Here is a 26,522-nt window from a genome sequence, read left to right on the forward strand (position 1 = left end):
GCACGCACCCCCGAGGGGCGTTGAGGATCACTGTGGCAGATGTGTTGTCTACACTTATAACCTGGGGGAGGTCAGTCCAGGATCCAGTTGCAGAGGGAGGTGTTTAGTCCCAGGGTCCTTAGCTTGTTGATGATCTGAGGGAACTACGGTGTTGAACGTGGAGCTGTAGTCAATGAAGAGCATTCTCAAGTAGGTATTCCTTTTGTCCAGGTGGGAAAAGGCAGTGTGGAGTGCAATAGAGATTGTGTCATATGTGGATCTGTTGGGGCGTTATGCGAATTGGAGTGGCTCTAGGGTTTCTTGGATGATGGTGTTGATGTGAGCCATGACCAGCCTTTCAAAGCACTTCATGACTACATATGTGAGTGCTATGGGTCAATGGTCATTTAGGCAGGTTACCTTGCTGTTCTTGGGCACAGGAACTATGGTGGTCTGCTTGAAACATGTAGGTATTACAGACTTGGGTCAGGGACAGGTTGAAAATATCAGTGAAGACATGTACAAGTTAGTCAGCACATGCTCTGAGTACACGTCCTGGTAATCCGTCTGGCTCTGCGGCCTTGTGAATGTTGACCTGATTAAAAGCTGGTGCGCTCATGGATGCTTCAGTATTGCTTGCCTCGAAACAATAAAATGCATTATATGCTAAATAGCCTAGTGGTTAGAGCTTTGGACTAGTATCCGAAAGGTTGCAAGATCGAATCCCCGCGCTGACAAGGTACAAATCTGTCGTTCTGCCCCTGAACAAGGCAGTTAACCCACTGTTCCTAGGCAGTCATTGAAAATAAGAATTTGTTCTGACTTGCCTAGTTAAAAAAAGGTTAAATAAAAAATTCAATAACAATTTTGCCCTACTGGTAGGCTCGCGTCACTGGCCAGCTCCTGGCTGGGTTTCCCTTTGTAGTTCGTAATAGTTTGCAAGCCCTGCCACATCCGACGAGCATCAGAGCCGGTGTAGTAGGATTCAATCTTAGTTCTGTATTGACGCTTTAACTGTTTGATGGTTCGTCTGAGGGCATAGCAGTTTTTTTTAATAAGCAACGAGATTAATGTCCCGCACCTTGAAAGCGGCAGCTCTAGCCTTTAGCTTGGTGTGGATGTTGACTGAGGTGGTACACTCCTCAATGCCATTGGATGAATCACTGAACATATTCGAGTCTGTGCTAGCAAAACAGTCCTATAGCGTAGCATCCGCATCATCTGACCACTTCCGTATTAAGTGAGTTACTGGTACTTCCTGCTTTAGTTTTTGCTTGTAAGCAGGAATCAGGAGAATAGAATTATGGTCAGATTTTCCAAATGGAGGGCGAGGGAGAGCTTTTTACGCATCTCTGGGTGTGGAGTAAAGGTGGTAGAGTTCTTTCCCCCTCTGGTTGCACGTGACATGCTGGTAGAAATGAGGTAAAACGGATTTAAGTTAGCCTGCATTAAAGTCCCTGGCCACTATAAGCGCCGCTTCTGGATTACATTGTCTTGTTCGCTTATGGCCTTATACAGATCGTTGAGTGCAGTCTTAGTGCCAGCATCGGTTTGTGGTGGTAAATAGATGGCTACGAAAAATATAGATGAAAACTTGAATGGTAGATAGTGTGGTTTACAGCGTATCATGAGGTTCTCTACCAAAGGTGAGCAATACCTCGAGACTTCCTTAATATTAGACATTGCGCACCGGCTGTTATTGACAAAGACACATATCCCCCTCCTCATCTTACCGGACGTAGCTGTTCTATCCTGCCGATGAACGGAGGGCGAGGGAGAGCTTTATTCCAGTCTCTGTGTGTGGATTAAAGGTGGTCTAGAGTTTTTTTTGCCCCTCTGGTTACACATGTTGTTGTATGTGTCGAACTGCTTTGCTTTATCTTGGCCAGGTCGCAGTTGCAAATGAGAACTTGTTCTCAACTAGCCTACCTGGTTAAATAAAAGGTGAAATAAATCAAATGTGACATGCTGATAGAAATTTGTTCAAACAGATTGAACTTTTCCTGTATTAAAGTCCCCGGCCACTAGGAGTGCCGTCTCTGGATGAGCATTTTCTTGTTTGCTTTTGGCCTTAGACCGCACTCAACGAGCTGTATTAATGTCAACATCGGTTTGTGGTGGTAAATAGACCGCTATGAAAAATATAGTTGAAAACTCTGGGTAAACAGTTTGTTCTATAGCTTATCATGAGATACTCTACCTCAAGCGAGCAAAACATTGAGACTTCTTTAATATTAGATTTCATGCACCAGCTGTTATTGACAAATACACAGACCCCTCATCTTAACGGAGCTATTCGTTCGGTCTTGCCGATGCATGGAAAACCCAGCCAACTGTATATTATTTGTGTCATCGTTCAGCCACGACTCGGTAAAACATAAGATATTACAGTTAACGTCCCGTTGGTAGGATAGTCTAACGGAGCTCATCCAGTTTATTCTCCATGATTGCATGTTGGCCAATATAATGGATGGTAGAGGTACCCAAATCTCACAAGGTACCCAAATCTGCGTCCCGTGTCGGTCTCCTCTTCATGCGAATGAAAGGGATTTGGGCCTGGTCCGGTATCAGCAGTAAATCCTTCGTGTCCGACTCCATCCATTCACCCTTTTGTCTTTTCCTATAACCAACTTTGTAAAACAAAATACTATACTGTAGAAAACATTCTCTAAATTTTATATGTATCAAGTTCAACTAGACATTAAAATATGACCTTTGTCCTTGGAAACTGCAACACCCACTTAACTGATGCTTTTACCATTTACATTTCAGTGTTTATCTCATAGAAAGAATGACTAGAACGTGCATCCCCATTAGAAGTTCCAAGCCTGTTCTAGTCATTCTATTTATGTGGTTCATCTATCCTCCATCTAGATTGTGAAGGAATTTACAGTATGGTGGAAAAGGAGGAATTTGGACTTAACCCGAGATGTTAAATCGCTGTACTACGTAACGGCTTGACTCATCCTCGAGAACTCTATTTCCTTGCCACACTGAATTTCTCATGTATGGTGTAGTCAGTGACTCAAACCTCCGTTAAACATTCATTCAGTTATAACGAGAAAGGGAAGAGAAGAGCATGTTTCGAGTCTGGAAATCATAAATGTTTTGTGCGTTTCTTTTTCACATTCGAGTGACGAAGCCTAGAGCGATGGCCTAAGTCCCCATGTCATGCAAGGCATGGCAACCCCTGCAGTGGAAAGGATGCATCTACTCAAAAACAGGTCTTTGCCACCGGACCTGCTTAACCAACTGCATAAGAATGTGCACCTATTGGCCTGACTAATATTTCAGTTTTTCCTGAGCTGTTGCATAAGCTGCTGGGGTCAAATAAAAGTTGGCAGATATAGAAAATGTCGGCCAATTTGTCCCTGGTCACTAAAATAACCAGATCAATGAAACACCACATGGATGTACAGCCTGTATTTACGCCCTGCCTACGTTTTACCAATAGGAACCTCTGTCCCCACGTCTCTGTCTCTGTCTGCGTGTGGATTTGTGAAATCGACCTCTGTTAAGAAAGCCAATTAAGGCTGGATTTCTGTCACTTTACAGCACTGCGGCTCTTTATAGAAATACACTTTACAGCCGTGTGGCAGTTTCTCAATAACAGCGCAATGGAAAATAGCATAGTGATTTTTCGGGACTTGATGTTTGCCTGGGATTTAAGTGGCAGCACGAGGGGGTGGCAAGTTGCGTTCCATCAGTCATGAAAGAATTGGTTTCTACTCTCAGTTCTCAGACGCACTCCCACACAGGGGGGGGGGGGGGGGTCTTTACAAATGTTCCGGCAGTTAGCATTTTTAAATGCGCAGGCAACAAGTCCCATTTAATGAACTTCCCTAATGGTTATCCCTGCCGTATCCTTTTCTTCATATGTCAGATGTGTCTGAAAGGATTGCCTGAAAAACAACATTATTAGAACTGACTATGGCCCAGTTTACGATATCTTATAAAAAAGGAAGTCAAACTTCGGGTCAAGGATTTTTCTGCCATTGACAGTAAGTGTTTTTTTTCAGGTTGCCCAAGTCCTAAAAGTGTCAAATAAATAACGCTTTCGGTGTAAACGATTAAAAACAGATAAAGTATGTAGGAAAGACAATGGACCTAGATATGGGCGGCAGGTAGCCTAGTGGCTAAGAGCATTGGACCAGAAAGGTTGCTGGTAGAATCCCCGAGCCGACTACGTGAAAAATCTAGTGATGTGATCTAGTTGCGCCTGTAAGTCGCTCTGGAAAAGAGCGTCTGCTAAATTTCTAAAATATTTTACAATATAAATCTTTGAAAACTAACAAATCACCTAAATAGTCAGGGAGAATGTGTGAGCAAAAGAACACAGCATTAGCAAAACACATAGAACTGCAGGAAATGAGCTTTAAACTGATACATTGTCTCTCAGCTGCATGGCAAAACGTGTAGAATTACAGGAAATTAGCTTAACTGCAAAAATGTGAGAATTTTGGGGAATTGCAGGAAATCTCTATACCACCAAGGGGGGGGGGGGTGCCTAAAATTCTCTCTAGAATTCAGCTGACCGCACCCCTTGCCATGCCCACCACCTAAGCCCCTTTTTGAGTCAGAAAAAAACCCTGACTTCAGCTCATTAGAAAGATGGAATCACTTATAGGGAATCTGTAGTGACAGCCCTTGCTTGGGACATGAAAGTGTTGGAATGCCATTTACCCAAAGACAGTGTATTTGAATGAGCTACGGGGGGGGGGGGGGGGGGGGTCTTGGTAAATGAGGGTGTGAGTTAAATCAGCCTTGGAATGAATGATCAGATGCAATTACAGTACAGAGATAGTCAGGCAGAGGAACCGTGAGTGTATGAAATTACAGCACATCAAATGAATGGATTCTGATTAGGCAATCTGAGGTAAAGGAGGAAGACATCTCAATACTATAAGGAACAAAAGTATAAAATAAAACATGCAACAATTTCAAAGATTTAACTGACTTGCTCATAGAAGGAAATCAGTATTAGGCCATAATCTATGCATTTCACATTGGCGCAGGCAATTCGCTTTTCACCCACAAAAGACGCCATAACTGCAGTCAGATTAAGACCCTGGTGAGGACGACGAGCACGTAGATAAGCTTCCCTGAGATGGTTCCTTACAGTTTGTGCAGAAATTCTTCAGTTGTGCAAACCCACAGTTTCATCAGCTGTCCGTTCTGGTGGCTGGTCTCAGACAATCCAGCAGGCGAAGAAGCCGGATATGGAGGTCCTGGGCTAGCGTGATTACAGGTGGCCCGAGGTTGTGAGGCCGGTTGGATGTACTGCCAAATTCTCTAAAACAACATTGGAGCCGGCATATGGTAAATAAATTAACATTCAATTCTCTGGCAACAGCTCTGTTGGACATTCCTGCAGTCAGAATGCTCCATCAAAACTTGAGACATCTGCAGCATTGTGTTGTGTGACAGAAATACACATTTTAGAGCGGCCTTCGTCTCCAACACAAGGTGGACCTGTGTAATGATACTGTTTAATTAGCTTCTTGATATTCCACGCCAGTCAGGTGGATGGGTTATCTTGGCAAAGGAGAAATACTCACTAACGGAGACGTAAACAAATTTGTGCACAACATTTTATAGAAACGGGCTTTTTATGCATATGGAACATTTCTGGGATCTTGAATTTCAGCTCATGAAACATGGGACCAACACTTTACATGTTGCGTTTATATTTCTGCTCAGTATAGATTGCTAGTGGGTACAGCAGTACTTAGAGCAAAATTTACTCTAACATACTTTAGAATAGCAAAGCCTAGTCAGTGATTTAGCTTTACTTTTGTGTACATGACACTGACATGAAAAATGATATGCTGCAAGGTCTGAAATATCTCAATGAAATAGCATTACATTTGATACAATTATCACACCACACGATACTAGTTCCTAAACCTACTTTAAAAAACAAACGGAATCATCATTATGGGAAACCGTACAGCTCTTCCACCTCAAAATAATCACACAGGAGCAAACATATCCAACGCTTTCTGCAATCAGTAGCATGAAGAACACAGTATCTTCTAGAGCCTTCTGTACGTACGTCACAGGGGATCTGAGTGGAGCTCTGTGGTTCCACAATGGCGACTGTGCATAAAGATGGCAGAATCTTGAGGAAACCATTGTTTTAGCACTATCCACCAAGTTTTTAAACTACAGCACGTGATTTGTTGTGGCAATAAAATTAGCACAAATCTAAAATGTGGACGCTAATGGCCATAGAAAAAAAGAATAGCGGAGAGCAATGTACAACACGGCAAACTTCGCAAAACAAGGAATTTGTGGTAGGCCGAACACAGTATCTTCTAGAGCCTTCTGTACGTACGTCACAGGGGATCTGAGTGGAGCTTTAGGTTTTATTTTATACCTTTAGGCAAGTCAGTTAAGAACAAATTCTTATTTTAAATGACGGCCTAGGAACAGTGGGTTAACTGCCTTGTTCAGAGGCAGAAGGACAGATTTTTTTTTTTTTACCTTGTCAGCTCGGGGATTCGATCTTGCAACCTTTCGTTTACTAGTCCAACGCTCTAACCACTACACGGGGGGTCTGGTGACTTATTATACCAGCAACATTTCCCCATGGTAAACCCACACACCTAAACGTAGCAATATAACGCTCCTGAAACAACCCTAGGTTTCTCATTATTATAAATAGAACATATTTCTAGGAAAATAACCACCATACCCAAATTCTGAGGTACTCCAGCGACGTCCTCATCCACAGGTTCTTAAGTCACAGGCATTCTGAAGAGATACAAAAGGAGCAGGCTGAATTGTAATCAAAAGGGTTCCAGTAAAGTAGCTATTAGCTAGTGACTTCATTTGACCCTCCGTGATAGAAAGGATTCAGTGCACGTGCTGCTATGCTGGGTCCCCTCCTCCAGAATCGTGATACACCAAGGGGACTCGCGTACCTGAGACAACCTTAAAAGCATTGTGTGTGGAACCACTACTTTATCATACCCAGTTACCTAATGATGTCCACTGGGATTTGAGTGACATAGCTCACAATGATACCAGGTTTCGAAATTAGGTCACTGAAAAAAATATACAAAAATATTGGAGAACTTTTACACACCCAAAACTGTTCCGAGGCACTCTACCTAAAACGTTAAATCAAATATTGAGAGAGTGTTTCATGTTTGAGTGGAAATTCATGTGAGGCTGATTACACAGCAAGAACACTTCATACAACATTCAGCACCCCACTTTCACAATCTCCAATTACCTAGATTTGGTGGCAGTTATAAATTAGGCTACCATTAAAAAAAATTACAAACTATTTTTATGAAACAAAGCAGGCATATGTTTAAGCAGAATACTGTAATTTAACACAATGGGTGTTTAATATTCCTGTATCAAAGGACTCTTGAAGGATATGTATATTTTTCAAAAATATATTCTCCTTAAAATTGGCTAATACAGCTTTCTGGTTTCCCACTATAACTTCACCACTCTCTCTCTCTCTGTGTTTATCAGCCTTGAGCTGATCACACACAATATTATTCAGTGTAAAAGCGGTCTTTTTTTTTGTGCTGCTCAGGGCTGTGGATAAGCAACCTTTGCAGGAAGATGTGTCAGAGAATAACAAATGTGAACGCCTGTGCTGTAGTCACCAGCAACGCGTGACAATCAGCTAGTGGTGCCCTGGATTACAGAAACGCACCATGTTTTTTTTCTGGATCAAAATGGGGCTTAGTTGGTGGGTGTGACAGGGGCGTGGCCATGGGCGTGGTCAATGGTGTGCAAGCCAACTATTCTTTTTTTAAGGCACTCCTGTTCGCCGCAGTGACAAAATATAGCTGTTTTCAAGCTCATATCCTGCAATTCTACACAGATAACAAATCAGTTTTAACACACAATAAAGATTACTTTTTTTTTTATGGGTGTTCATTTTTTTGTGGAAACAAGTTATAATTTAATAAAAAGTTGCCATTTTGACAAATTAGACGTGCAGAAATAAAAGCAACTTCTGAAAATGAATACTCGGATTATAGTGATGGGTCTGATCTCGCCAACAATGTCAAGCATGTTTAGATGGGTGTAATCTAGAGCCAACACAACAACAGTAATTAATAAGGCAATCTCGACAATGCAGGTGATTGAGTGCAGATAGGGTAGTGTTTAGTGCTTGCAGCCCTGTTCCACCCATTTATGCTAATGTATGTAATTTATGCAAATACACTATTTATACAAACGAGGCACAGTCTTTATTTTAACAAAAAATATTTTTACAAAACATGATAAAAGAAAAGTTACATTTCACAATTAGTTGAACACCTGAATTCCCACCAAAATCGAATTTGTAAAATGATTTGTGTGCTATAACTCAGTCAATATCTGATGGTTTATACCATTTCAAAAGGTATTGTTATTCATTGTCCAACTGTTGCATTAAAAACATCATTTTGTTGACTGTTACTAATTGGAAAGCTAATTTCCTGAAATTCTACACATCTTGCCATGGTTTATGCTATCAGAGTGATTCAAATAGTTTAACAAAATCAAAATGGGGGCCTCCTGTCATGACAAAAATACATATTGCATAATATTTATAATTTTAGATTCTTCCTGGCTGTCTAGCTTTTATTTGAGTGATTGTTTGTTCTCAAAAATAAATAGGTTAGGATTATTATTTTTTTTACATACAATATCTTACACAGAATTTCTTTCCCAATCTAGAACGGTCCAAAAAACACTTACATGGTCCACCCAAGACTTTCCCCACGCAGGAAAACCTGCACACACACGCACACACACGTCCACAAACACGCATATACACTTCAAAGTCTCAGCACTGTTTGACATTTCACCTAATTTAAAATCATGTAATTTAAGCCATGGAGAAAATAATGGAACATAGTGTTTTCCTCACAGAGGTCACCCAGTGTTTTAGGTAGAACACTCTTATAGGCCTCATTTACTATAGAACAAGCCAGTCAACAATAAGGGAATCAAATCATTTATTAAAAAGAATAATAATAATCTAAATGAGAAATGTACCTTTTTAGCCTGTGGTTTACAGCATAAAGTCACAGCTGTGGGAAGAGCTTGTCCACAGAGATTTATGGTTGTCACGAATCAATCGTAGAATTTCTATTTTAAGAGCCATCCTTACGGTCACTCCTGAGCAGTGGGTTGGTGTAAGAGTACCCCTTGTTGCGATACGTTTCTCTTACCACTGCCCTGGTAGCAACTCTATGACATAGTTAATAACTGCTGGGATGTTCATGTTGCGCCTAATCTGTGCTCCCCCTGCTGTCATTCTGTGCTAATGTGGCTGTTTAGATGCCTCTCTACTCCATGTCCAGCATCCTACTACCTGGGCTTTGTTTAACTTTCTGTAACAAATGAATTCGTAAAAATGTATTGATTGTACCGCCATTTTTGCCTCATCGACCCAATATAGCGACCAATTAGAGCAGCTGTTGGTGGCGGGCTGTAAATGGGTGGTGTTAGGGGGAGATGGAGGCACACAGCTGGTGTACTCAAGGTTACCTGAATTGGTCCAATGAAAAAGCAGTTGCATATAAAGTGAACCTAGCGAGAGATGTTTGCAAAAAAAATGTTTTAAAAAAATGAACTAATGTTTCCACTGAGGTGATGGAAGGACAGTGCTCTGTTATTAACAAGCACCTGGACCGGGCGGTGGTGTGCTCTACAGGGCCATGTTCAGTCTTGTTTGGGCTAAAGCTTGAAAGCTACGGTTCATTTAACTGAACCCGTGGAAAATAGTCATTATTTTCCAGGGACATTGAGTATGGGAGAGAGAATAATAACCCGAGTCATTATGATACACTCAGGGCTTTTGTTTTGGTGGAACCTAGGTGGCTAGTTCTCCTTCGCACAGATTATGGACGCATGTATTATGCGTCTGGAGCTACTGTTCTAACAAAACACTAGACATTTACTACAAATTTTGTGGCTCTTCTGCCTCATTTACATTTAGTCAACAGAAACATTACCTTCTTGTATCAATGAATAAATAAACATGTTTAAGCAGGCTCTAGTTCAAGCTTACGAGTGAAAAGCATTCTTCAGTGAGGAAACCATTGGAGAATATCCCAAACAGCAGGAGGTCCAGTGTGCCATGCAAAACTTACCTGACAAGCAAATCACAAAACAATAAGGCCACAATGTACAGAAGGGAAATGAATGTGTATTATAACACTATAAACAGGAGTGATTTTGTGCAATTTCCATACACAAGAAAAAGGGAAACCAAGGACAGAGTAATGAATGAAAAGCATACTTTGTGTGTGTTGCGTGAGTGAGTGAGTGAGTGAGTGAGTGAGAGAAAGCAGGATGATAGAGAATGGTGGATGAATAGCCACTCACCTTTAAGAGCGTATGCTACGTGTTCCAGACTGATCGCCCTGGGTGTGTCCCCTCTTGCTCCTCTTCCTGCCCCTCCTCCTCCTCGCTTTCTTGGCATGTGAACCTCTGGGCTACCGATAACCTGAAACAAAAGAAGGTGGATGGAAAAACACGGTCGTGTCAGTACCTCCGAGGTGTCAATCTCCCGACTCTTCGAATATGTAACAAGCTAGACAGAGCTGGGGCTCAGGGGACAGTGTGCGAGGCAAGCCTCATATACAGGAGTCTTTCATTCTCTGTCCTTGACATTCACTCCCACACCGTCTGACTGCCTGAATGACTGCTGCCACACATTAGCTCCCTCTAAGCACGGTGATGCTATTGAGGGAAAATAAAGGCCGTGATAATACATTTCTGCTTCGATTGAAGCATCGGTCTAGAAGAGAGACCGGAGTCCTTTTCAAACAGAGATCCAGTGTTTCTAACGTGAGCATGATTAAGTGACAACTTAATTACTTTGTTTCCTTGGATGAGCCCTGGAGTTGAGTGCGTGAAGTCATTTGTTCAAAGTAAGGTCACAGGAGCCAAACCGCCCTGTCAAGAGCATGACTAACACCCCGGGCCAGGCCAAATAGATACAGTAAACCTGACAATCTCTCACCTCCAATTTATTAAGGCTTACCTTCGGATATACTGGGATTTTGAATCCTTCATTTGAATAAAATAAATTAAATAGAGAGTAGCCGAAGACCCGACACGTGTTGCCTGCGGACGAGAGCCAGTCAGTCTACAGCTCGACTCTGGCAAATCAGGGCTAACTTACTGACTTGTCTCTGCCAATCAGAAAGTCGATGAGACAAAGCTATGAAAGTATTTCCAGGGTTAGAATGTGTGCTACTGCAGATTGGACAAGGTTCACAGTACCCCTTGGTTGCTGCGTAGATTAAATACTGTAGCCCACAGGTTACCTCAAGGACATATTTTTGCTTCATGCTCAAGTCAAGAACAAAAAAAATGTAAGTTTGAAGTCTTAGAAAATAAAATGTTCAGCACTGCAGTGGGCCATAGACTGCAGCAGGGTTCTCTAACTGTAGGGCTGCGTTTTTTAAATTTATTTCTCCATTTTCATTGACACAAAAGATGGTAAAAACACCAGGAAATCAGCTCGGAGTGATTTTAATTTAATACATCTGTTCCCAAATATTTCCACGCATAAGAGACACACGTGATCTTATACAAACTGTAAGCAAGGTTTGAAATCATTTTTGGGGGTCAAATATATCCGTTTAGGCTTCGTGGTCAATCTGCAGTCTACAAATTATTTGTAATTATTTTCCGACCACCTGTCCATCCACTCAAGAAAAAGATTCACCTCATTCTCCAACTCAGTCTTTCAGAACTATTTACAAACAAGACCCCATTCATCGTCGGCCTAAAACATCTTGATTACTGGCTACTTTGAAGAAACTCAAATGTATTTCTTTAAAACTTTTTTGGTTACTACAGGATTCGATGTGTGTTATTTCATAGTTTTAAGTCTTCACTATTACTGTACAATGTAGAAGTTAGTAAAAATAAAGAAAAACCCTTGTGTGTCCAAACTTTTGACCGGTACTGTAGTTAAGCTGCAGCTGGCCCAGAACAGAGCACACATCTTGCTCTTCTTTATAAATCAGAGGGATAATATTAATACTACGCATGACAGTCTCTCTTGGCTAAGAGTTGAATAAAGACTGACTGTTTCTTATAAAAACAAGAAGTGACAATGTGTTGGAAATTCCAAATTGTTTGCATAGTCAACTTACACACAGCACTGACACACACACTTACCCCATCAGACATGCCACCAGGGGTCTTTTCACAGTCCCCAGGTCCAGAACAAATTCAAGGAAACGTACAGTATTATACAGAGCCATGACTGCATGGAACTCTTACATCTTATATAGCACGTGAACCGCAAACCTGGTTTCAAAAAAGAAATAAAGCAACTTCAAGGCACCACGCCTCTCCCCCATGTTACCTACATGTTGTGGGAACATACTGACACGTGACCTACTTGTTGTGTGAACGTACTGACACAGACGCGCGCACACGACCTTTGTAATGCCTTTTCGTCCCGTGCCCGACCCCGGAAAGACTAGCTGTCGCCATTGGCGTCGGCTAATGGGGTTCCTAATAAATCAAAAACACCCGGAGGCTAGGATATAATTAAAAGCATCAGGTGGAATGTCAGTTAAAATGTCAGCAGCTGTCTTCTGACTGGGAGACACTGCTCTGTTCACAGTAGGCCTACATGGATAAATCACAGATCATAACGCAAAAGTGAGAGGGGAATGAACTGTACCGTCTAATGCATGTGGGGGAGTGACAAGAAAATATGCAAATACCTTTAAGTATCATCAACAAGAGACCACAAGAGAGAACAAAATGCATTTCAGTCATATTGGATGTGGGCCTAAGTAGTGAGCAGGAGGATTGGATCTAGTTTATCCATGTTGCTTTATACACTGCTCAAAAAAATAAAGGGAACAATAAAATAACATCCTAGATCTGAATGAATTAAATACTTTTCTTTACATAGTTGAATGTGCTGACAACAAAAATCACACAAAAATTAATGGAAATCAAATTTATCAACCCATGGAGGTCTGGATTTGGAGTCACACTCAAAATTAAAGTGGAAAACCACACTACAGGCTGATCCAACTTTGATGTAATGTCCTTAAAACTAGTCAAAATGAGGCTCAGTAGTGTGTGTGGCCTCCACGTGCCTGTATGACCTCCCTACAACGCCCGGACATGCTCCTGATGAGGTGGCGGATGGTGTCCTGAGGGATCTCCTCCCAGACCTGGACTAAAGCATCCGCCAACTCCTGGACAGTCTGTGGTGCAACGTGGCGTTGGTGGATGGAGCGAGACATGATGTCCCAGATGTGCTCAATTGGATTCAGGTCTGGGGAACGGGCGGGCCAGTCCATAGCATCAATGCCTTCCTCTTGCAGGAACTGCTGACACACTCCAGCCACATGAGGTCTAGCATTGTCTTGCATTAGGAGGAACCCAGGGCCAACCGCACCAGCATATGGTCTCATAAGGGGTCTGAGGATCTCATCTGGGTACCTAATGGCAGTCAGGCTACCTCTGGCGAGCACATGGAGGGCTGTGCGGCCCTCCAAAGAAATGCCACCCCACACCATGACTGACCCACCGCCAAACTGGTCATGCTGGAGGATGTTGCAGGCAGCAGAACGTTCTCCACGGCATCTCCAGACTGTCACGTCTGTCACATGTGCTCAGTGTGAACCTGCTTTCATCTGTGAAGAGCACAGGGCGCCAGTGGTGAATTTGCCAATCTTGGTGTTCTCTGGCACATGAAAAACGTCCTGCACGGTGTTGGGCTGTAAGCACAACCCACACCTGTGGACGTCGGGCCCTCTTACCACCCTCATGGAGTCTGTTTCTGACCGTTTGAGCAGACACATGCACATTTGTGGCCTGCTGGAGGTCATTTTGTAGGGCTCTGGCAGTGCTCCTCCTGCTCCTCCTTGCACAAAGGCAGAGGTAGCGGTCCTACTGCTGGGTTGTTGCCCTCCTACGGCCTCCTCTACGTCTCCTGATGTACTGGCCTGTCTCCTGGTAACGCCTCCATGCTCTGGACACTACGCTGACAGACACAGCAAACCTTGCCACAGCTCGCATTGATGTGCCATCCTGGATGAGCTGCACTACCTGAGCCACTTGTGTGGGTTGTAGACTCAGTCTCATGCTACCACTAGAATGAAAGCACCGCCAGCATTCAAAAGTGACCAAAAACATCAGCCAGGAAGCATAGGAACTGAGAAGTGGTCTGTGTTCCCCACCTGCAGAACCACTCCTTTATTAGGGGTGTCTTGCTAAATGCCTATCATTTCCACCTGTTGTCTATTCCATTTGCACAACAGCATGTGAAATTTATTGTCAGTGTTGCTTCCTAAGTGGACAGTATAATTTCACAGAAGAGTGATTGACTTGTAGTTACATTGTGTTGTTTAAGTGTTCCCTTTATTTTTTTGAGCAGTGTATATGAGACAAAGAAGAATTGTAAATATACATGTGATGGATCAATCTGCATGGAAACAGATCCATTTTTTCTGACTGCTCTTTGGTAGACTGCAGAGAGAAGTCAGCAGCCACTTAAAAATGGGGCCTGTCAGTGAGAGCTGCCATGGGCCTATTCCTCCTGAATGCACCATATTGCATCACCAAAACCCCAGCCCTATAACACATCCCTACCTACAATCCCGCTCTGCCCATTCTAAACCGTGTTACATTTAATCCCATCATATTTCCACTCTTGCACTTCATAGAGCACAGGCTCACACAGATGGACAGACCGTCCTGGACGGAGACAGTGGGCACAGCCGAGAGGTGACTGTGACAGTCTTCCATACTATAGTGACATTAGTTCCTCGGCCAGGGCTCAGAACATGTTTGAGTTATGGGGGCCTGAGGGCTACGGTGCAGAGGGAGTGTCCGGCTGGGTCTGAGAGATGTCAGATCAATGTGTGGCAGCCTCCTCACTCTCAGGTCATGGCTTCCTGTCTCCCCAAGGAACATACAGTATGGCACCAGGCTCCACACAGGAACCACACAGTGGCAAAGAGCAGAGTCACTGGTTGACTGAATGAACAGCACATTTTGAGAGAGCGGCATCTTTAGTACATGCTAGATGAATTTAACTATTCTTTAATTGGATTTTATCACAATGGAATGTCTCTAAATGACCTTGGATTTCATATTCTGTTCAAAACTACCACGCAATCAACTGTGCGGATAGAAGTGTGATTTTCGAGATTCAAATCAACTTCGAAATCCTTTGTAGGAAATGGAAAACAACATGTATAAAAAAAAAAAACGAGAACAATGACTCAAACACTGTTTACCGGGGAAACTATTTCCAAGAGGCTGACAGGTGTGTATAATTACTGCCGCGTTGGCGCTGGTTGGAGGAAACTCTAATGCAGTTTGCAGCTTTGAACTAGGGTAATTATTTTCCTTTGCCTATTACATTGAAGCTTAAAAAAGGGGCAATCTGCAGTTGAAACGATAACAAAGCACTTTCCCAGTCTCTGTTCTGTTAAAAAGCTGCGGGATGGGGCCTGGAGAAATGTAACCACTCACCGATTAATAGACAAGTGTTACGGATGCAAGGACTGACCATCCATGATGTTAACATGATCGTTTTAACCATGTTTTCAGGCTATATAGTGTTTGTTTACAAACATTGGAGTAAAACAAGCTTATATTTTGGATTCTCATGGAGTGTGACAGTTGAACTTGGCTCATGAGGCATTTATAAGTTCTATTCTTCAAGAATAAATGGTTATTAGGGATGCAAACTTCGGTACATTTTGCTGCCAACTCACCGACCCTCGGTCACATTTTTTCCCAAACAGTAAAATGATGTGAACAACAGAAAATACTTGTATGCATACAAGGAAAGGACATTTTTCATTTCGAGCTTAATGTAAAAACATGCAACAATAACCAGCCTATCGTATTACACTATAGCCTATTATTGAGCATTCAACTCATGTAATGAAGCAAAACACGCCATTTTCATTTCTCAAAATGTTAGTTGTGGGTTCTAAACAGCGCACCTAATGCAAGCTGTGAGAGATTAAAATCTTAGAATGATGGGGAATCTAATAGTAACAACTAGGATGGGTTGTGAATATGACTAGGACTGTGCCTTTGGCGTCTAATCAACAAAATAAAGTTAATATGAAAATCAGTAGAACAGGAGAGAAATGCTGGTTATTGGCATGAGGAAGTCTTGCAATTGCATTCACGGTTCTACAGGTGGATTTTGGCAAGGCTACTTTGAAACAAGGTAACGCCTCATTAGGTGAAGTCAAGTAAAACGTTCAGGTTTCAAACGAGTACACTGTCTCAAGCTCCCATTGGAACGTGGTGGGTGACGCGCTGAGTACTGTTGACTATAGCCTATGCCAGGGGTATCCAACCTTTTCTAGCATGAGAGCAACTTCAAAAGAAATTAAACGTGTCGCTAGCTCTCAAATTAGGCTCATTCTTCTCCTCTCCCTTGCAACTCTTCCCCGGATCTTTAGTGCAATACTTTCTCTTGTACACTGTTTTCTGTCAATATACCTAGTAAAATAAAATGGTTCATAAACTATTTATAAAAAATATTTAAAAAACGTTATCTAGGCAAGTCAGTTAAGAACAAATCCTTATTTACAATTATGGCCTACCAAACGGCCTCCTGCGGGGACCGGGGCTGGATGTAATAAAAATAATATAAGACAAAAACACACATCACGACAAGAGAGACAACATAACGCAACATAAAGAGAGACCTAAGCCAACAGAGCATGGTAGCAACACAACATGGTAGCAAACATGGCAGCAGCCCAAAACAGGGTACAAACATGACTGGGCACATACAACAGCACATAGGGAAAGAAGGTAGAGACAACCATACATCGCGCAACGCAGCCACAACTGTCAGTAAGTGTGTCCATGATTGAGTCTTTGAATGAAGAGATTTCTTTTAAAAACTGTCCAGTTTGAGTGTTTTTTTGCAGCTCGTTCCAGTCACTAACTGCAGCGAAATGAAAAGATGAGAAATCCAGGGATGTGTGCGCTTTGGGGACCTTTAACAGAATGTGACTGCTGTACGTGGAGGATGGGGGCTGCAGTAGATATCTCAGATAGGGGGCAGCGAGGCCGAAGAGGGTTTTAGAAATAAGCATCAACCAGTGGGTCTTGAAACGGGTATACATCGATGACCAGTTTACAGAGGAGTAGATTGCAGTGGTGTCCTAAAAGGAGCATTGGTGGTGTAACAGTATAGCTTCTGTCCCTCTCCTCTCCCCTACCGGAGCTCGAACCAGGAATCTTCTGCACACATCAACTGCCGCCTCCCATGAAGCATCGTTACCCATTGCTCCACAAAAGCAGCGGCCCTTGCAGAGCAAGGGGAACAACTACTTTGAGGTCTCAGAGCGAGTGACGTCACCGATTGAAACACTATTAGCGTGCACCCCGCTAAGGTTAGCTAGCTAGCCATTTCACACCGGTTATGGTGGCAAATCCGATGGCCGAATGGTAAATAACATCTAGCCGCTCGAAAGCACCCGTACCTTCCGATCTATAAAATTTGTCTCCGTAGTCTAGCATTTTTAATCTTGGTCATCAAAACAGTTAACAATTATAAATGCAATGGTGCGTTATTTGTTGTGCAATAATTGGGCTTATAAAAGTATGTTTCACTCCAGTACCAGCTTGTGCACTATATAAAAATAGGTGATATTTTACATTAGTAGCCTAAAAACACATATCTTGATTAGATTGTTGTAGGGGGTTGAATACCCATGTCAGAACCACCTGTCAGCACTTACAGCTATGAGTCTGTGTAAGTCTCCACGAGCTTTTCACACCTGGATTGTACAATATTTGACCATTATTTTGATTTTTTTATTCTTCCAGCTCTGTCCGATGTTGATCATTGCCATTCAGCCATTTAAGTCTTGCCATAGATTTTCAAGCCGATTTAAATCAAAAAACTGTAACTAGGCTACATTCAAATCATTATTGGTAAACTACAGTGTATATTTGGCTTTGTGTTTTAGGTTATTGTCCTGCTGAAAGGTGAATTTGTCTCCCAGTGTCTGTTGGAAAGCAGACTGAACCAGGTTTTCCTCTAGGATTCTCTCTTTTCCGTTTATATTATCCTAAAGAAAAACTCCCTAGTGCTTGCCAATGCGAAGCATACCTATAACATCATGCAGCCACCACCATGCTTGAAAATATGACGAGTGGTACTCAGTAATGTGTTGGATTTGCCCCAAAAATAACACTTTATATTCAGGACGAAAACTGTTTCTTTGCCACTTTTTTTGCAGTATTACTTTGTCTTTTTGCAAACGGGATGCATGTTTTGGAATATTTTTAGTCTGTACAGCCTTCCTTCTTTTCACTCAGTTAGGTTAGTATTGTGGAGTAACTACAATGTTGTTGATCCATCCTCAGTTTTCTCCTATCACAGCCATTAAACTCTAACCTTTTGTAGATCACCATTGGCCTCGTGGTGAAATCCCTGAGTGGCTCCCTTCCTCTGTGGCATCTGAGTTAGGAAGGGCACCTGCATCTTTGTAATGACTGGGTACATTGATACACCATCCAAAGTGTAATTAATAACTGCACCCATTTACCAATAGGTTCCCTTCTTCGCGAACCATTGGAAAACCTCCCTGACCTTTGTGGCTGAATGTGTGTTGAAATTCATTGCTCGGCTGACCTTGGGTAGTCAATCGAAAACTCGAGACATTTCAGCTTTTCATTTGTAAACATTTGTAAAAACATCATTCCACTTTGACATTATGGGGTAGTGTGTAGATCAGTGACACGAACTCGGAATTTATTCCAATGTAAAACAATGTGGTGTGATTACTTTCTGAAGGAGCTGTACATTACGCGCCAGTTTAATACCACTAAATTATGAAAATTAACCCATAGACTGATAAGCATGACTGGACAAATATATTTTCGGGGGTTAACCGATTAACGACCCTAACTGGGGTCGCATTAGCTTTCAGATATCATTTCACCTGTGTTTTAAATTGAAAGTCAAACGTTTCTTTAATAGAGTGATAAGACGTGTAACTAAAGTTTTTAATCACACAAAATACATTAGTGCAACACATTAATCAGAAACTCGTTTTAAAATCAGATTGACAACAGACAGAAATGCAACGCTATTTGGCTAGCAGCCACACCTTTATTTAACTAGGCAAGTCAGTTAAGAACAAATTCTTACTTTAAATGACGGCCCAGGAACAGTGGGTTAACTGCCTGTTCAGGGGCAGAACGACAGATTTGTACCTTGTCAGCTCGGGGGTTTGAACTTGCAACCTTCCGGTTACTAGTCCAACGCTCTAACCACTAGGCTACCCTGCCGCCCCACACAAGTACATTAGCTTACAACGAAAAAGCAAGGTATTGTTTTGCAAAAAGGATACATGGCCATCATACTTCTAATGTTCATCATAGAAAGTAGCCAGACTACATTTCCTAATGTTTTGCTTCAAGTTAATCTTCACTACTAAATCGGAGAAAAACTACACCTGTGATCCAATGAGGAGCGCAAATATATTTAATCCGAGTGGAGAAGTGCAATTATTTATTACTTCTTTTACATACATGATTTGGAGCGAAGCCGGACTTAAAATAAGAAATATTTACAAAACACAGCAAGATCATTTTTTTCCTGCGTTCTCATTCCTTCTCCGAGTAAAAAAAAAAAAGCTGAATTCTGCCCTAAAGCGTATTGTATTCATTTATAAGTTAAAAAAAAGAAAAAATTGGATGTAGCAACTGAATTGCACATTTAACTTTCTCACATTAAGACTTTACTAACTATGCCTTAGAATTAAGCTAAGCAACATTTGCAATTATGAAACCTTCTTGGCCGAGGAACTTTATTACACACACACACACACACACACACATACATACATACATACCATACATACTGGGGCAAAAAAGTATTTAGTCAGCCACCAATTGTGCAAGTTCTTCCACTTAAAAAGATGAGGCCTGTCATTTTCATTATAGGTACACTTCAACTATGACAGACAAAATGAGAAAGAAAAAAATCCAGAAAATCACATTGTAGGATTTTTTATGAATTTATTTGCAAATTATGGTGGAAAATAAGTATTGTCACCTACAAACAAGCAAGATTTCTGGCTCTCACAGACCTGTAACTTCTTTAAGAGGCTCCTCTGTCCTCCACTTGTTACCTGTATTAATGGCACCTGTTTGAACTTGTTATCAGTATAAAAGACCTGTCCACAACCGCAAACAGTCACACTCCAAACTCCACTATGGCCAAGACCAAAGAGCTGTCAAAGGACACTAGAAACAAATTGTAGACCTGCACCAGGCTGGGAAGACTGAATCTGCAATAGGTAAGCAGCTTGGTTTGAAGAAATCAACTGTAGGAGCAATTATTAGGAAATGGAAAACATACAAGACCACTGGTAATCTCCCTCGATCTGGGGCTCCACGCAAGATCTCACCCCGTGGGGTCAAAATGATCACAAGAACGGAGAGCAAAAATCCCAGAACCACGCGGGGGGGACCTAGTGAATGACCTGCAGAGAGCTGGGACCAAAGTAACAGAGCCTACCATCAGTAACACACTACGCCGCCAGGGACTCAAATCCTGCAGTGCCAGACGTGTCCCCCTGCTTAAGCCAGTACATGTCCAGGCCCATCTGAAGTTTGCTAGAGAGCATTTGGATGATCCAGAAGAAGACGTTTGACCTCTGTCATTGCCAACAAAGGGTATATAACAAAGTATTGAGATAAGTATTTGGTCAATAACATATGTTTTTTCCACCATAATTTGCAAATAAATTCATTTTTTTTTTAAATCATACAATGTGATTTTCTGGATTTTTTACAAATAATTTTGTCTGTCATAGTTACAGGACTCTCATCTTTTTAAGTGGGAGAACTTGCACAATTGGTGGCTGACTAAATACTTTTTTGCCCCACTGTGTATATATATATATATCTATAAATATATCTATATCTATATCTATATCTACACATTTATATATATATATATATAGTGCCTTGCGAAAGTATTCGGCCCCCTTGAACTTTGCGACCTTTTGCCACATTTCAGGCTTCAAACATAAAGATATAAAACTGTATTTTTTTTGTGAAGAATCAGCAACAAGTGGGACACAATCATGAAGTGGAACGACATTTATTGGATATTTCAAACTTTTTTAACAAATCAAAAACTGAAAAATTGGGCGTGCAAAATTATTCAGCCCCCTTAAGTTAATACTTTGTAGCGCCACCTTTTGCTGCAATTACAGCTGTAAGTCGCTTGGGGTATGTCTTTATCAGTTTTGCACATCGAGAGACTGACATTTTTTCCCATTCCTCCTTGCAAAACAGCTCGAGCTCTGTGAGGTTGGATGGAGAGCATTTGTGAACCGCAGTTTTCAGTTCTTTCCACAGATTCTCGATTGGATTCAGGTCTGGACTTTGACATTCTAACACCTGGATATGTTTATTTTTGAACCATTCCATTGTAGATTTTGCTTTATGTTTTGGATCATTATCTTGTTGGAAGACAAATCTCCGTCCCAGTCTCAGGTCTTTTGCAGACTCCATCAGGTTCTTCCAGAATGGTCCTGTATTTGGCTCCACCCATCTTCCCATCAATTTTAACCATCTTCCCTGTCCCTGCTGAAGAAAAGCAGGCCCAAACCATGATGCTGCCACCACCATGTTTGACAGTGGGGATGGTGTGTTCAGGGTGATGAGCTGTGTTGCTTTTACACCAAACATAACATTTTGCATTGTTGCCAAAAAGTTCAATTTTGGTTTCATCTGACCAGAGCACCTTCTCCCAGTATCTCGGACCTGCCTGGTGTGTTCCTTGCTCTTCATGATGCTCTCTGCGCTTTTAACGGACCTCTGAGACTATCACAGTGCAGGTGCATTTATACGGAGACTTGATTACACACAGGTGGATTGTATTTATCATCATTAGTCATTTAGGTCAACATTGGATCATTCAGAGATCCTCACTGAACTTCTGGAGAGAGTTTGCTGCACTGAAAGTAAAGGGGCTGAATCATTTTGCACGCCCAATTTGTCCGTTTTTGATTTGTTAAAAAAGTTTGAAATATCCAATAAATGTCGTTCCACTTCATGATTGTGTCCCACTTGTTGTTGATTCTTCACAAAAAAATACAGTTTTATATCTTTATGTTTGAAGCCTGAAATGTGGCAAAAGGTCGCAAAGTTCAAGGGGGCCGAATACTTTCGCAAGGCACTGTAATTAATATATATTAATATATTTAATATATTTGTAGTCTACAAGTAGAAGTGTTTAGACTGTTCTGAAAAATAAGGTTCAAATCTGTACCAAAATGAAGTGTAAAAACCATCCAGATGGATATTAGGCACTAAGTGCTTTAGCAGCTGAAACAATCATTCATCCTAAAGGATTCAACACGAATGCAGGAAGAGTGTACAAAGAAAACATGTCTTATACAGTATAACAGATATGTCAAGAGCCCACTCACTACAGATGAGTCATCTGATCACATTAATTTGTGAATGACCAGCAGAATCTTCAACCCCACCACTCCAAACGGACAGTTGAACAAGTCGATCAACTCAATTCGTTGTCTGTAAAGCTCAGACACTTGCTCTTTCATCCAGTGAAAATACACTAGTGAATTAGGAAAGTATTGAGATCGTAACTTTTTCCACATTGTTTTCCACATTACAGCCTTATTCTAAAATTGAATAAATTCCCCCCCTTTCAATCTACACACAATAACCCATAATGACAAAGAAAAAAAAACACTGAAATATCACATTTACATAGAGTTGAAGTCGGAAATTTACATACATCTTAGCCAAATACATTTAAACTCAGCTTTTCACAATTTCTGACATTTAATCCTTGTAAAAATTCTGTCTTGGGTCAGTTAGGATCACCACTTTATTAAAAGAGTGTGAAATGTCAGAATAATAGGAGAGAGGATTATTCAGCTTTAATTTCTTTCATCACATTCCCAGTGGGTAAGAAGTTTACATACACTCAATTAGTATTTTGGTAGCATTGCCTTTAAATGATTTAAATTGGGTCAAACATTTCAGGTAGCCTTCCACAATAAGTTGGGTGAATTTTGGCCCATTCCTCCTGACAGAGCTGGTGTAACAATGGGGTTTGTAGGCCGCCTTGCTCGCACACACCTTTTCAGTTCTGCACACATTTTCTGTAGGTTTGAGGTCAGGGATTTGTGATGGCCACTCCAATACCTTGACTGTTGTCCTTAAGCCATTTTGCCACAAATTTGGAAGTATGCTTGGGGTCATTGTCCATTCGGAAGACCCATTTGTGACCAAGCTTTAACTTCCTGACTGATGTCTTGAGATGTTGCTTCAATATATCCACATAATTTTCCTCCTCATGATGCCATCTATTTTGTGAAGTGCACCAGTACTTCCTGCAGCAAAACACCCCCACAATATGATGCTGCTACCCCTGTGCTTTAAGATTGGGATGGTGTTCTTCAGCGTGCAAGCCTCCCCCTTTTCCTCCAAACATAACAATGGTCATTATGGATAAACAGTTCTACTTTTGCTTCATCAGACCAGAGGACATTTCTCCAAAAAGTACAATCTTTGTCCCCATGTGCAGTTGCAAACCGTAGTCTGGCTTTTTTATAGCAGTTTTGGAGCAGTGGCTTCTTCCTTGCTGAGCGGCCTTTCAGGTTATGTCGATACAGGACTCGTTTTACTGTGGATAACAATACTTTTGTACCGGTTGTCTCCAGCATTTTCACAAGGTCCTTTGCTGTTGTTCAGGAATTGATTTGCACTTCTCGCACCAAAGTACGCTCATCTCTAGGAGACAGAACGCATCTCTTTCCTGAGCGGTATGACGGCTGCGTGGTCCCATGGTGTTTATACCTGCGTTCTATTGTTTGTATAGATGAACATGGTACCTTCAGGCATTTGGAAATTGCTCCCAAGGATGAACCAGACTTGGAGGTCTACAATTTTCATTCTGAGGTCTTGGCTGATTTCTTTTGATTTTCCCATGATGTCAAGCAAAGAGGCACTGAGTTTGACATCAAATGATGTCAATTAGCCTATCAGAAGCTTCTAAAGCCATGACATCCTTTTCTGGAATTGTCCAAGCTGTTTAAAGGCACAGTCAACTTAGTGTATGTAAACTTCTGACCCACTGGAATTGTGATACAGTGAATAAGTGAAATAATCTGTCTAAACAATTGTTGGAATAATTGTGTCATGCACAAAGTAGATGTCCTAACCAACTTGCCAAAAATATAGTTTGTTAACAAGACACGCATTGTACACACACAAAAGTTAGACACCCCTTCAAAATTAGTGGACTCGGCTATTTCAGCTACACCAGTTGTTGACTGGTGTAAAATCACGCACAGTCATGCAATCGCTGAGGACAAACATTGGCAGTTGAATGGCCTTACTGAAGAGCTCAGTGACTTTCAACGTGGCGCCAACAAGTCAGTTCGTCAAATTTCTGCCCTGGTAGAACTACCCCGGTCAACTGTAAGTGCTGTTATTGTGAAGTGGAAACGTCTAGGAGCAACAACAGCTTAACCGCGATGTGGTAGGCCACACAAGCTCACAGAACGGGACCACAGAGTGCGTAAAAAGGAATAATGGTCTGGGGCTGTTTTTAATGGTTTGGGCTAGGCCCCTTAGTTCCAGTGAAGGCAAATCTTAAAGCTACAGCATACAATTACATTCTAGACAATTCTACACTTTGTGGCAAAAAGGCCCTTTCCTGTTTCAGCATGACAATGTCCCCGTGCACAAAGCGAGATACATATAGAAATGGTTTGTTGAGATCGGTGTGGAAGAACTTAATTGGCCTGCACAGAGCCCTGACCTCAACCCCGTCGAACACCTTTGGGATGAATTGGAACGCAGACAGAGTCAGGATAGTCGCCCAACATCAGTGCACAACCTCACTAATGCTCGTGGCTGAATAGAAGCAAGTCCCTGAAGATTGGATGCTGTTATGGTAGCAAACGGGGGACCAACTCCATATTGATGCCCATGTTTTTTAATGAGTTGCTCGACGAGCAGGTGTCCACATACTTTTAATCATGTACTGTGCAATCCTTTAAATCATGGATAATGAATCATACCAAGTTACACTCCATAATTGTTGTAGCCACACACCGTGAATCTGATTGTACCATTCCACAGATTCCGGCAGGGGTTCAAGGTATGATTATCTAACTGGCTCAATGCAGGTTGGCCACAAAGGCCAGGTGATTCATCCCCTCTTGGACAACCTAATGCGTAGGCCCATTCTTTCTGAAAGATTGAAAACTCCGTCATTTTGAAAATGTCTGAAATCCAATCTCTTCAAAACGATCCTGTTTTGAAGGAATACCGCCGTTAAACAAAGCCAACATGTGATGTGTCCGGCAGAGGTCTGGCTGCCTACGAATCCTGAAACTCCCTTTACTACTCCGCTGCTTCCATTCCTCATTATTTTTAACGAGAATGTGGAACACACCTGTAGAGCCCAGTAAGCTGATCAGCAGCACTTCACCTTGGGATTAACATTTAGCACATATAACTTCTGAATCAGAGACAGCTAAATTATTCACAATCCTTCCATTAAAAAGGTCAATGGAGAGTCTGAGACGGAACCCGAAGGCGGACGTCACTACTGACTAAATGTACTTTTTCCCCCTCCCCAACTAGATCCAGGGTTTACCAGAGTGCCATTTCCATCCCAATATAGTGCTCCATCTCTAGTTCTCCACAAATGAACAGTCTAAAAAAGGGGTTATAATGGCTAACCTTAGATAACGAAATAGCGCCCCTTGTGTGCACTTCTGGTAATACCGTATACCCCGGTATGAAACAGAAAAGGTATGACGGTATAAAAATATGGATACCGGCCAATCAGACTGCACTGCAGCCTCACAAACAAGTGACACTCGGTCACACAGGGCAATTTCCACAAGCAGTGCTTAAGCGCATGAATGGTAATTCAGCTCTCAAGTTTGTGACAGCTAATAAAAGAGAGAGCAGTCCTAATTAAAATCAGTAACACCCTCTGTTCATGTCTCTTCTGCACCCCTGTCTCATTTGGGCAAAGACAAAACATTCTAATTGGTCATGGGCAGCACAGGCAAACAGACAAAGCTGTTAAAACACGTACACAAACATCCTGGCACGTCAATTGGTAACATTCTACTATTCTGATTTAGTTGTCATCCAAAGGGGGGGGGGGGTATTCATCATTGACCTTCGAATTAAATTCCCTTTGACTGGCAGCCTTACAGTAAACTATGTCCTGTGTCAGTAAAATGATAACCACGTAACCTAGGTTGAGAGAGGATAAGACTGCAGGAAGGGAAAAAAAGAAACGTCTGAGACGCCACCCTGGTGTGCAATCCATCACCCGCCTGAAACGAAGTGCCCCGTCATTGAAATAAATAATATGAAGCACAAATGTCAGTCAATAATTTAGAAAAACCTCCATCCTTGTCATTACCTGAGTACTAACACAGTGACATGATATAAGAGGATGGAGAATTTAAATATACATGATTAAAAAAAATGTTTAAAAAAAGGCCATTTGAGTGTAGCCTCAT

General features: G+C 41.7%; 1 protein-coding gene across 3 annotated transcripts in view; it reads right to left on the minus strand.

The window, feature by feature from the left end:
- Nucleotides 1-26,522, minus strand: part of tjap1 (tight junction associated protein 1 (peripheral)) — a 75,383-nt gene that overhangs the window by 31,474 nt on the left and 17,387 nt on the right. For 2 of the 3 annotated variants that reach the window (XM_020481594.2, XM_020481596.2), the window contains 2 exons: nucleotides 10,330-10,450; nucleotides 6,677-6,735 (listed from right to left, as the gene is read on the minus strand). The gene's annotated coding sequence lies outside the window, so the exon portion shown is untranslated. The remainder of the gene's footprint in view (nucleotides 1-6,676; nucleotides 6,736-10,329; nucleotides 10,451-26,522) is intronic. The other variant, XM_020481595.2, reaches the window with a different exon arrangement.

Source organism: Oncorhynchus kisutch, linkage group LG4, assembly GCF_002021735.2.
Source record: "Oncorhynchus kisutch isolate 150728-3 linkage group LG4, Okis_V2, whole genome shotgun sequence".
In the NCBI taxonomy this organism is placed as follows: domain Eukaryota; kingdom Metazoa; phylum Chordata; class Actinopteri; order Salmoniformes; family Salmonidae; genus Oncorhynchus; species Oncorhynchus kisutch.